This window comes from Balaenoptera borealis (genome assembly GCF_965194805.1).
Source record: "Balaenoptera borealis genome assembly, chromosome: 3".
Classification (NCBI taxonomy): domain Eukaryota; kingdom Metazoa; phylum Chordata; class Mammalia; order Artiodactyla; family Balaenopteridae; genus Balaenoptera; species Balaenoptera borealis.
The window spans coordinates 162,252,625-162,265,520 of NC_138866.1; positions in this window are offsets into that span (position 1 = coordinate 162,252,625).

Consider the following 12,896-nt stretch of genomic DNA (forward strand, 5'->3'; position numbering starts at 1 on the left):
AGCTCTTTGTTCTTTAAAAATTTTTGAGTCAAAATATATTTCTATGAATATTAATTCCACATGCCTTTAATCTGTTTATGCGAACCATCAGACTGATCTGTGAAAGGGGGTATTTGATATTTCAAAAAGTTGTTCTTTGAACAAAGAAGCTATACAGGGTGTGTGTGTGTGTGCGTGTGTGTGTGTGTGTGTGTGTAGTCTACTTTAAAAAGTAACACATGCTCACAACTTAGAATACATAAAACATAATAAAAATTACTCTTAATTTTACTAATGAAAGATGTTAACTGTTTATACTTTGGCACATTTTTCCAGTAATTATATACTACATTTTCTCTATATAGTATATGTTCTCTTTATAGGTAGATAGAGATGTAAATACAGATATACAGTATGTGTTTATATCTAGATATTTTGTTCTTTTCTATCCATAGACAAATAGTATATAATATTATAGTATATAATGTGTTATGTAGATAAAATATATTATTTAGATTACATATATATAAAGTTATATTTTTATTTTTATAAATCTTCCAAATTTTCTCTTTTTGGGTATACATATAAGAAAATATCAGGATTGGGGAGAGTTTTATAGCTGTCTTTAAGAAAATGGGCTATATTTTAAACACAAAGTACAAATGCTGAGTAATAATTTGAAAGATTAAAAAAAGCTATCTAGTTAATTTTTCATGTAGTTTAAAGTTAGTTATAGTTTAAACTACTTTTTGGTCTTTGAAAATCAAAATCTACGATGGGAACATGATTTACTCAAATGGATTATGCAGGACATTTTATTAACCACTGGAAACAAATGTTAAAAGTAACAGGACATGTAATCTGTTTGGCTAGTGGTTCCAGCATGTAAATCATACCAGACCACACTCCCAGCTGTGTGGCATGTTATTCACTGACGGTTCCTTAGAGCAAGTATTCTGTTCTGTTAGAATATCACAGACAAGAAGATCCTCAAAGAACTGTCTGACCATTCCTCGAACCTGATGTAGTAAGAAGATTTCCTTACCAACTTGAAATAATTAGCTGTTATCATTTTATCAGCATGAATTTACCATGAAACTAAAGATTTCAGAACTAAAATAGTGTGTTCTGTTTACAAATATTTTTCAGAACACAGGATTAACTATAATGAACAATAATGAGAAAGTAGTTTTTAAATTGCAGTATCTGCGTAAAGTCAAGAAAAGTAATGTTTGCTCAGCTCCTTTTTTTTTGGAAAGTAAAGTTACATAGGTGAGTTGTGGTTTTCTTTTGTTTAATTTGTTAAATAGAATATTTGTATGCCCAAACTAACATAATATCTTGTATTACAGAAACATAGTACCCTCTAGAAAAATAATAAGGATCATACTAACAGAAAGCAGCAGAAATGATAATTGCATACAGATTTGTTCATTTGCCTGCAAGGAAAAGCTATTTTTAAATATTGGTATTATATTTTCATTTCATACTGGTACATATACATGTATATATATATATAGTTACACATGTATATATAGTTACAGTCAACATAAAATATGAATTTTAGAATCTAAATGGTTTTCAATATTTAAGATCTCCCTATTAAAATGGTAATTATGTCAGAGAAAGATCACATATTTTGAATTATAAAGGCAATATTTAGTAGCAGGAATTTGAGTTAATTATTTTATTGCTGTTAAAAAGACTTGAGTTGGTCTTTATGATCTTAAAGAGACACACTGCCTGGGAGATAAACCATCAGAGGGCATATTGTCTTTATTTCACAGTTTAGCCAATGTCTGTATTGGGACTCATCTATAAGGTAGTCCTCTGGTGGTTCGTGAAAATATTTTAGCACGGCATCCTCCTACATGTAAAGAAGAAATTACGATTAGAATAAATTACATTTGCTTGGGTGTTCAACTGGGATTTCAGAGCTTTGAATGTAGGTCCTCATCTTCTCACTAAGGAAATCTGTACCTCTAGGCAATTCACTTAGATTTTCTGTGCCTCAGTTTACTCATGTTAACTGAGGGGCTGACTAAATCATCTAAAGTTTCTTCTACCTCAAAAAAAAAAAATCCTCTTTTTCTATAAAACTATTCATTTATTTGTTTTACACCATGAACGATCATGTCCAAGGTCACATCATATAATTTCAATTCAAGACTAGGAAAAAGAAACAAATGATATTAAAACAGCTGGTGATCCAATTAATCTAGTATTAACATTACTATCTCCACATTTAAGCTGCTAACTCTTTCATTAGATTTGAAAGTGAAAAAAAAAATCTATTAGAGCCAATTAAGTCAAATGGAGTGGATAAAGCATTAACACAACTCAGTAAACCAAGTAAAACCTTAGAACAAAACGCATTGTTGTATCTGAGTACAGTCCCTACTAGTGACATCAGCTGAACGTTATTCTTGAAGAGATCTCCTCAGGAACATTAAGGAGGAATTCCAGGAGTTTTCTATTGACTAACCTAATGAAACACAAATTGCCTGTGTTTTTATGAACCTGACCATTGGTCATTATACAAGATGAGATTGTTTGTTATATAGCAGGTAGCAATAGGTGATATATTTTTTGACACAACATGGGGAAACCAGTTTTGGTTCTCACTTGGGCTTCAGATTCTTAAGAGCACAAGGGTGCAGAGGAAAGATGTCTGGAAGAAGATTTGAGTCAGAACAGGACTATTTCATATACATTTCTCTCTTGCTTAGGGCAATTTGTGCATTTATGCTTCCCTTTGGTATTTTCACCCAGAAGAATAGTAATAATGAACACTATTCCATTGAGGTTTTGTTTTGTTCTGTTTTGTTTTGCTTGCTTCTGTGTGTGTGATGTTGACATGTGCTCTGGGCACATTAAATCTTAAATCCTTATCTAAGAGATTAAGATTGGCATAATATATTAACTGAAATTGGCCTGAATTACCTAAAATAGCTACACATTCCAGCAAACTCAACAGTTTTGAGCTAAAACAAATTACATGACCCCATTACCTTAAAAAGGCAATTGGAAAAACAACCTATGGCCTAGAATATGCCTGATGCAGGAACAATTCAAAGGAGATAAAAATAACAGAATATGTATGTCACTCATGAGAGTCTAAATAAACGTGTATTTCTCCCACTAAAACTTGATACTTAGTAGTGTCAAAGGGATTTACTCAGCCTTAGCTATTAATTATTCATTAATGTTCAAAACATTTCTACCAAACAATAAAACTGAGTAGTTGAAATTCCTGAATCTAATACTTAAAAATACATATTACATACATGACACTTTGTATATAAATCTGACATAGGCACACACACAGGCTGTAAAGCTTTTCTCAGCACATATGTGCAGGGATGTGGTTACAGTTAAAACTCTCTTTAAAAACTGGAAAGCCACATGCCAAAGAAAGACACTGTATCTGCTGTAGGTCCTTACAGCAGAATTCAGTGTCTGTCTCTATAAATTGAGGTAAGGCTGTGCATTGCTATACGCTCACATACACAAATAATTCTGGCTATGTAAATCCACACAAAGTCATGTGATTGGGCAAACTGATCAGAGATTTCTAAAATGAAGTATGATGGTGAAAGTGAACCAGGGAACTGATTTCATTAAGCATAAAGTCGACTCGATGGGGGGATTTGAGGACATCTTCTCAACCACAGGCCATGCTCTGTACACATTTACCATCTTGGAACCACTATATAGGTTCCTCTCCTTATATTGCACTTTTACTTTTCATGTCCATCCAAGGGGAATAAATATTGAACTGAGTCATTCTTAGTTAAGCAATTAAATGATCCTGATAGAAAATAAGATCTGAAGCTCTGTGAAAACCTTTGGAATCCTGGTTAAATAGGGAGATACCAAACTAGAGAGGAAGATTCTCTGAAGGCAAAGTCCTTCTAATTTGCTCTTGAGTGGACAGCATTGGTAGTATGATAGAAAGCAGAGGAAGGAACTATAAGAAAGCTAAATACTTCTTTTTTAGTAAGACATCAGTATGTATCAAAAACTGAAACACTGAGCAATAGTTGTGTAAGTATGCCTGCTTAAAATATGGAAATAGGGACTTCCCTGGAGGTCCAGTGGTTATGACTCTGCGCTTCCAATGCAGGGGGCGTGGGTTTGATCCCTGGTCAGGGAACTAAGATCCCATCCCATGTGGATGCTGTGTGGCGTGGCCAAAAAATAAATAAATAAAATAAAATATGGAAATAACTACTAAGAGAAACTGTTAAAATAACTGGAATAATTGAAGTAGCTTCCCTTTGGGAGCAGATATCAAGAATGAACTGGAATTAGGAAGGAAATTTGTGTTTCATCCTGATTTTTTTAACAACATGCTTGCTTTATTCCAACAAAAGTTTTGTAAAAGTCTACAAATCAGAAACAGAAAAAAGGCAACACTTTGCAGGTAGCAGCCATGATTTCTTTACATAGAACAGACTGACCACTCTTCATATTAAATTTGGAGTCCAATACTTCAGTAAGACTACAAAACAGCAGTTCACAAACAATGGCCTGTGGGCTAAATCTGGCCCACCACCTGTTTTTGTATGACCCACAAGACAAGAATGTTTGGTATAGTTTTTAAATGATTGAAAAAAATCAAAAGAACACTATTTCATGAGATGTGAAAATTATACAAAATTCAGTGTTCAGTGTCCATCAATAAATTTTTATTGAAACACAGTCACAGGTGTTTATTTCTGTGTTGTATGTGGTTGCTTTCACATGAAGATGGCAGAGTTGTGTAGTTGTGACTATACCACCTGCAAAGCCTAAAACATTTCTTATTTGGCCCTTTAGAAAAAAAGTTTGTCAACTTGTGTGTACTAGGTTAAAGAGTTTTCCCCTGAATTCATGTCCGTTTGAACCTTATGAATGTGATCTTATTTGGAAATAAGGTCTTTGCAGATATAATCAAATTAAGAAGAGATCACACTGGAGTATATCCAATATGACTGATGTCCTTTTCAGAACAGGTTAATCTGGAAACAGAGACACAGACACACAGGGGAGAAAATCACGTGAAGGCGAGGCAGGGGTTCAGTGATGGGCCTACAAGCCAAGCAATGCCAAGGATTTCCCACAACCGCCGATAGCTGGGAGAGAAGCATAGAACAGATTCTCCTCAGAGACTCCAGAAGAAACCAACTGTGCCAACACCTTGATTCCTAATCTCTAGCTTCCAGAACTGAAAGAGAATACATTTCTGTTGTTTTAAGCTACCCAGTTTGTGGTATTTTTTCACAGCAGCCCTTGGAAATGAATACACCCTGAGATAAAGGTTAGCAGCAATCAGCACATATGATAAGACCAAGATAGGGTTTATATGACAGCATCCCCATCGTGATTAAATTACTCATTACTAAAAAAATTACAATCAATTCTATATTGAGTTATGTTTTGTACACAATAGCCTTTAAATTCCTTGTCATGCTTTCATAAAACTCTCTTATGAAATAAATAGCGTGGAGGGACCAGAGGCAAGTCAGTTGGCTGAAATAGGGTGGGGGGAGATACTTAATATTTAAGATAACATCGTAGAGTTATAAGATGCAGCTTTGCAAAATGATGATAAGCAAAACCAAAATCATTCGTGTCAGTATCTGTGGGATTTTAAAAAGCAACAAAAAGCCACAGGCTGGGTAACCATGCTTACTGAACACAAGATAGAGGGGGACCCTGAAGCTGCCCTAGTGATGCTGCTCTGGGAGGGGAGGTGGCCCAGCTGACCTGATCTGTCCTCTCTGGCTCCAATTTCTCATGTGTGGGCTCCCACCATCTGGCACAGAACAAAGTTATTTTTCCTGCAACACTTTCTACAGAAGGAGAGGGGGTGACTGCTGAGCGCTATATGCTTAATTTCTGGACACAAGCAATGAACAAAAAACGACAGATTGATTACTGGATTTTAATAGCAACTACATGCCAAGGACCAGACTTCGGTACTTATACTCTTCTGGATTTGAAGATGATTACGTACAGGGTTTAAAATTAAGAAAAGATAAACTGAAAACTATAGCCTTGTAAATTCTTATTTTAAGATTTCTGGAATAGAGCAGTTGGTTAGAGTAATTTCATTTGGGTAAGTTTTCTACTGTGACAATCCATCCCCCAAACCATAAAACATAAAAGTATAGAATTTTAGAGTTGAAAATTCTCTGCATTAAGGTTTCAAAATAATTTTCTTTTCCCTATAAAAACTGTCCATTATCCTCTAAGTCTTTGTCTACTTTTACTATAGACAACAGAAATTGCCTTGTAAATTTTTTTCAATATTGTCATCTTGTGAGGGTTAGAGACTATTTAAAAATCGAATATTCTGATTCTTCTAGTTAAATTAGAAACACTGCATATTTTGCATAGAAAATTAAACATGTTATAAAGTGAGTACTTCTCAATGGTCCACATATCTTGACAATAACCTATGAACAGAACCCACCCAATATTTTCTAAGCCATAAAGTTATTTAAATGATCAAACTACATTAAAACTATTTACCTTAATAGATATAAAAATCTCCTTATTGCTCCTAATGACTTCAGAGTTGCCTAGAAAATTGGTTCCCACAGTTCTATATCACTAATGAAGTCATACAAACCATGAGGAAGGTGGCACTGTTGACCCTTCTGTTGCTGTATGCCAAATTTTAAAGGTAACATGATAAGAGTTTTGGATACAGAAACAAAGCCCGCCTATGTGTAACCACATAACCAGGGGAATGACAAACAAAGATGGTATAGAATGGAATTAGATAATTTCAGACAAGAGGAATGTAAAGTAATCCTTCTTGCCCTGTTTCCTGTACAATAGCATGTTCATACCTTTCTGTTCCCCTTCTTTCCTTTTTCACCTTTAAAAGCAAATAAAGAGCTTTGTTTTGCAACATGGAGTAAAACAACCTTAAGAATGTTACTAATTTCCCCAATTTTCAAATACAATAAAATGTGCAAGAACCTCAGTCTATCTTATAAGATTACACACTAACCCTTGGAAGAAGCATCTTGACATAAGATGCATTAAGAATGGCTTATAAAACATTTATTTACTCATATTTGGGTTCTTAAACAGTTCAAATCCTCATAATAGCCTTTTCCCTACTTGAAAGGCCAAGGAAATAATATAAAATTAAAAGATTGTAACTGATAGGTGGGAAATGTTTCATGTGAATATGTTTTCTCTTAAAAATGACTAAAATGTACTTAAGAATTCACATAGATATAGCAAGTTATTAAAATATTAATTATACTTTGCATGAACATATGTTTCAACTTACATTCAAAAATCTGAAAATACATTACAGTTATTTTTTAAGAATAAAAAGTAGCTTTATGAAGAATGTAAAGAACAGTTAAGCATTGCTTTATCTCAGGATAAATTGCAGCTTGAAACAAAACAATTTCAGCCATCTCAGTGTACTGACAACATTTTACAATCGACATCATTTTCCCTGTCCATGGGTACTCACTTGGTACTCAGAGCATGGTTAAAACAATTGAATTAAATAAATAGTCCATGTGTGGGTTTTTGCACTGGCAAGTACAATCGTTTTCACAAAAGTGGGGAAAGGGAAAAGAGGGAATCTGTTCTGGAATAAAAGAGAATTAAGAGATGTAACAACCGAAGGCAATGAATAGATCTTAATTGGATCCTATATGGAATAGAACAGTTCTATACACATTGGTATTATGGACTCGATATTAAATGACATTAAAGAATAAAAAAAACGGTAAAGTGAATATCATAGAATCAAAATCCAAAATAAGTACATTCCTTCAACACCCTTTGTATAACCAGGTGTTTTGCTCAGCACTGGGGAAACAGAAGAAAGGAAAAGCAAGACAAGAGTAAAACATGTTACAAATAAAATTGGTCCAAGGCGGGGGTTTAAATTAAGAAAATATAGAAAATACTGTAGAAGACATAAGTGTAGAAAACAAGTCAAGCGTTATCTTTGGTTAATCACTTTTTTTTTTTTTTGGACTCAGCAACAATAATAAAATGAAACACCTTTGATTTTATTAAAACAACAATCACCACTACTGGAGATGAAGTTAGAATATTTGGATTAGGATATGAAGGCTGCCTTTTCTGGTAATTTGCTGTAAAAGTTATTTTCCTCCTCTGTAAAATAGAGACAATAATTACCATGACGTGGGTCTGCTGTGAGAAATCATAAGTTAACATTTCTGTATTGCTTTGTGACAAGCACTTTCTATCCATTTCATATGTATTAATTCCTATAATCTCAACAAAAAGCCTATGCAGTTGGTACAAATATCTCCAATGTATAGTTGATGAAACTGAGGCAAGACAGATTCAGTAATTTACTCAAGTAACCCAGCTTGTAAGTGAGAAGCCAGGTTAGAAATCAGTCTGGTTCTGAAACTTATACTTTCAACATGAAACAACATGAGAAAGCACTGGGTACCTAGTAGGCTTATGAAACTGCTGTTTCCATCCACAAAACATGTTCCAAAACCAAGCATAAATTATTTTCAGATGATCTATATTTTATACAATATATTCAAATGTTACATGAAGTAACACATACATTATATGAAAACACTTGCCATCTATAAAGTGACATGTACATTTATACATTATTACTATCAGGGCTGATAATTAAAAGTGACCTTATCTTGGAACAATGGGTCACATGTAGGAAGTCGGGATATCTTGCAATAAATCCATCCATCTATAAATAATAGGCTATTTTCATAACACACATCAGCTATGGTTCACTCTAAATCTACAATCTCAAAGGATAACATTTTGTCTTAGGGAGATGTGTGTGGGGAGGTTTCCTGTGTAAATCTTGTTGAAAATAGTAAATGTTTCCCTGAGGACAAATTAAGTATGATAAATCTCGAGTTGTTCCTCATAAAGCAAGAGAGTAAGCAACAAATTGTTTAAAAGTTGTTTGAAGATAATGCTTTTCTTACAGAGCTAGTACTTCCCACAGTAACTGTGGCACCACAATTTGATATAATTTGAGTTATTTTTATCGGTATGAGTATTTTTACCGATAAAAGATAAAATAAAGATCTGTCTTTATCAAAAATTCCCATCCAAACCAGATTAGTCTTTGGAAGAAAATGGAGATTTTAGATAGCTATTATAGGAATTCTATGAAATCAAGACATATTAGTCATAGAATATCTCTCAGGGTCTTTGGGAAAACAAAGTTTGCCTAAAGCCACATACCAAGAATCAACCAAGTATTTACTGAGCTCCTAGTATATATTTAACCTGTACAGGAATACCGAGGAGACTTTTGACTATAACATGGGAATAAAAAAATAAAAAAATCAAATAATCACAGACGATGAGAAGGTGCTACCTAAGGAGTTCATGCTCACACCCTCTTGAATGCATCTGAACTCATCAGAATGTAATTAAATCCTCAAACCTGTCTTACTCATCTTTGCATCTCTGGTGCTAGATTAGTGTTTCACATGTAACAGGGACTAAGTTTTACAAATTTTAGTAAACTCTTGAATTGATAAATAGGTGTGAGTGTGCATACATGTATGTATGCCTAATTCATGAACATTTGAGAAAATAAATGGGATGGCAAGGAAAGTGATATATTTAGGGTTTGGGAGCATGATTGGAGAAAAATGACTTTTCTTGGGAATGCAGAAAGACATGATTCATTGTTCCCTTTGTGTCATTTATCTACTAGTAAATACTATAGTCATAATTGAGCTTTACCCTCAATTAAGTCTTCTTCACAGCAAAGGCAATGAGTTACTTCCTGACATTAAGTCTAAGATCTGAGAATATATTAACAGCATTGTAAATAGGAATACATGACCTTCAATTTCCACCATTTGTATATCCTACTTCCAACACATATACTGGTCATTGCTATACCTTACCAAATCCTTCCATTCAAAATAGGCTTTTATTGCTCTGGAGATTGGCAAAAGAAACAATATTTGTTTAAACAACTATAATATTTATCAAACAAATAATTTCCCAATGGGAATGGCTTCCTCTCCCAATAAGTGGAACAACTGAGAAACAGATTTGCAAGGTGTTTGTTTTGTTTGGGTTTTGGTTTTTTTCTTTTCTTTTCTTTTTTTCTTTTTGAAAATCCCTTGGATTTGATAAATTTGAACTGAAAACAAACATTTGGACGAATTTTAATTTTTTTCCCCATTGAACAGGAAGTACTTTGCTATGGAGAAAATGCATTCAGTTCTGTTGTGTATTCCATTAATTGGATTTTAATAGGGTATATAGTTGGAATATTTACTTTATGCTTATAATGCCTATTATAAATACATAATCTTCAGAGCCCAAGATTGTCTTTTCAATGTAGGACATATTTAATGTCAGTTTTTGAGAATCATGAAAGCCAGTGAGAAACACATGTAAAGTTCCACAGCATAATATTTTAGTACTATTATTCCTTCAGGAATAGCATCATTAAAACAATTTTCTACACAAATTCTTCTTCCATTAAAAAAAATCGCAGTGGTGAACTTTGATTGAGCTCCCACAACATAAAAGCACTTTGATAAGTGCTTTCCATGAATTATCTCATTTAGGCAACAAACAAACACAAAACAAAGTAAATTGGAACAGTCCGTTTTTTTTTTTTAAATGAAAGTACCTAAATTATTCTATACTACTGCCAAAATTGATCTAATAAGCTAGATCAGTACTAATTTCCCACTTCACATTTTGCATGTTGCTAGCCATGAATTTGAAATTCCAAACAGACCTAGAATTTTAATTCTCAAATATGATATAGAATAGTTTTCCTATCTTATTAATAAGAAAATTCATTGGATGATTATTAGTTCAGTTCTAAGTCAATGTCTATAAAATGAAGGAGAAACATAGTTAGATACATATTTTTGAGGGAGGGTAGAATCTGACTCTGTTTAAAGCCCAGAATAACTTTCTAGTATCTTAATAGAGGAACACTAGTCCCACTAGAACTAAAAACTATTTCTGCCCAGTATTTCACTAGTCCATCAGACATCATTTGTATTTTGTTCTCAACCTTCTTCTTCTTTTTTTTTAAAGAAACTGAACTGGTATAATGAGAACAGTATTTGGCTTTGTTTTTCAATGTTCTCTGAATGTGGCTGTCATTGAGGGCTGCCCAGCATCCACGGGGACACAGAAAAAACAGCGCCATCTCCCAACATAAAAGCGTGGGGAGAGTCCCTAAGCATTTAATCTATCAGCTTTACGGGCTATGTTTTTCCTAAGAGTATTGATGTGGAGCTTAAACATAAAGCCTTGCTGATGGGAACTTTTCCCTGTTACATGGCGGTTAGTATTGCAGTGATAATTTGATTAGGAAATCAGTCCTAAAGTGCATATTTTGCCTTGTTTTATCCAGAAATAGTTATGTTTCCATCTTTATTTTGTGCCAAACACCAAATGAATATTTACACAGACCGTCTCTATTGTGAGGGTCCCTTGGTTCCTTAGACATCCAATTTTGGGAAAAGACTTATTTGAGTTCCAAGTTATGAAAATGAATGTGGTGGTAGAGCATGGTACCCAAGAGCTCTTTCTGTTAGTTAGTGTTGATACCTGTCTCCACAGCTTGGTAGCTCTGTGATCTTTGACAAGCTACTCAGACTCCCCAGATCTCTCTTTTCTTATCTGCAATGCAGGAATCAACAAAAGCAAACACTTCAGATGTTGGGAATATTACATGAAAAGGTATATACGGGATTTTTGGGTAGCGTTTGGCATACAGTAAGTCCTAAGAAATTAAAGTTGCCAGCAACTTCCTGAAGTATCTTGATTTTCAAATGCAGCATTCTATAAATATCTAATACTCATTCCCATATTTGAAATGACATGGTTTACATGATCTGAGATTAAAAAAGAGAAGTTTTCTATTCAATCTCATGTTTAAGAACTTAGAAAACAGCATCATTTCTGGGGCCAATATGGGAAGGTAAGATCCATTTCAGTCAGATAGAGGTCACCCTCCTTGAAGGAAATAATCCCAAAATTGTCTGAGATAGCACTGTTGCACATTTCTTCTCTTACTTGAGATGGTGAACTCTGTACAGACATCATATTTACCTTTATATTCTACACTGTGCCTACTCAATGCTTTGAACCAAGTAGATACCCAATGATGATTCTAAATTCTACTGAATTGCAGTTGTCTCTTAATAATTCTATATAATTTTTGAAGTAGCTGAAGCTTTATGCCTTACATTCTCATATGGTACACTTTAAGGTAGCAGCCCTTAGTTTGGGAAGTACCTATCTTCAGAACCAATTATAATGTCTCAGGAGTGAACAGAATATCCTTCTTGGAAGTATCTATTACTGTCACTTTAGAACAGAGGAGAGCTGAGGAAACACTCAAGACTGGGACACTGCATAGAGAGCTTTGCTTTGCTTTCCTTAGGTGGGGGCAGAAAAACTTAAATTATAGCATCCTACTAAATAAGAACATGCTTCGTATAGTGGTTTGCTAGAGCTGCCATAATAAATTACCACAGACTGAATGGCTTAAGGTACAAGACCTTAAGACTTCATATATGAATTTGGGGAAGGGATGATTCAGCCTATACACTATGCTACGTAAAGTTGCTGGAATATAACAGAGGGGCCAGGTATGCAAGCAGCATTCCTTAGACTCAAGAACTTGATGCTCTGCCACCCCCACTGAGCCAGAGGTGCAGTCTCACTCTGCTTTTATCTTTCAGTCAAGTGACCTGTCTCTTCATTTATCCTTGGTGTCATCTAAGAGTGTGAGGGTTAGTGGTGAAGTGGGGGAAGCCTTTGTCTGGGTGAATGAAGGCATTTTGGTCATGGTAACAACATGGGCATATGGCATGGAATGGTCGAGTAATTAAGAGAAGGATGAATTGGCTGAAATATAAAGGGTGAGGGAGGTGGTGAGA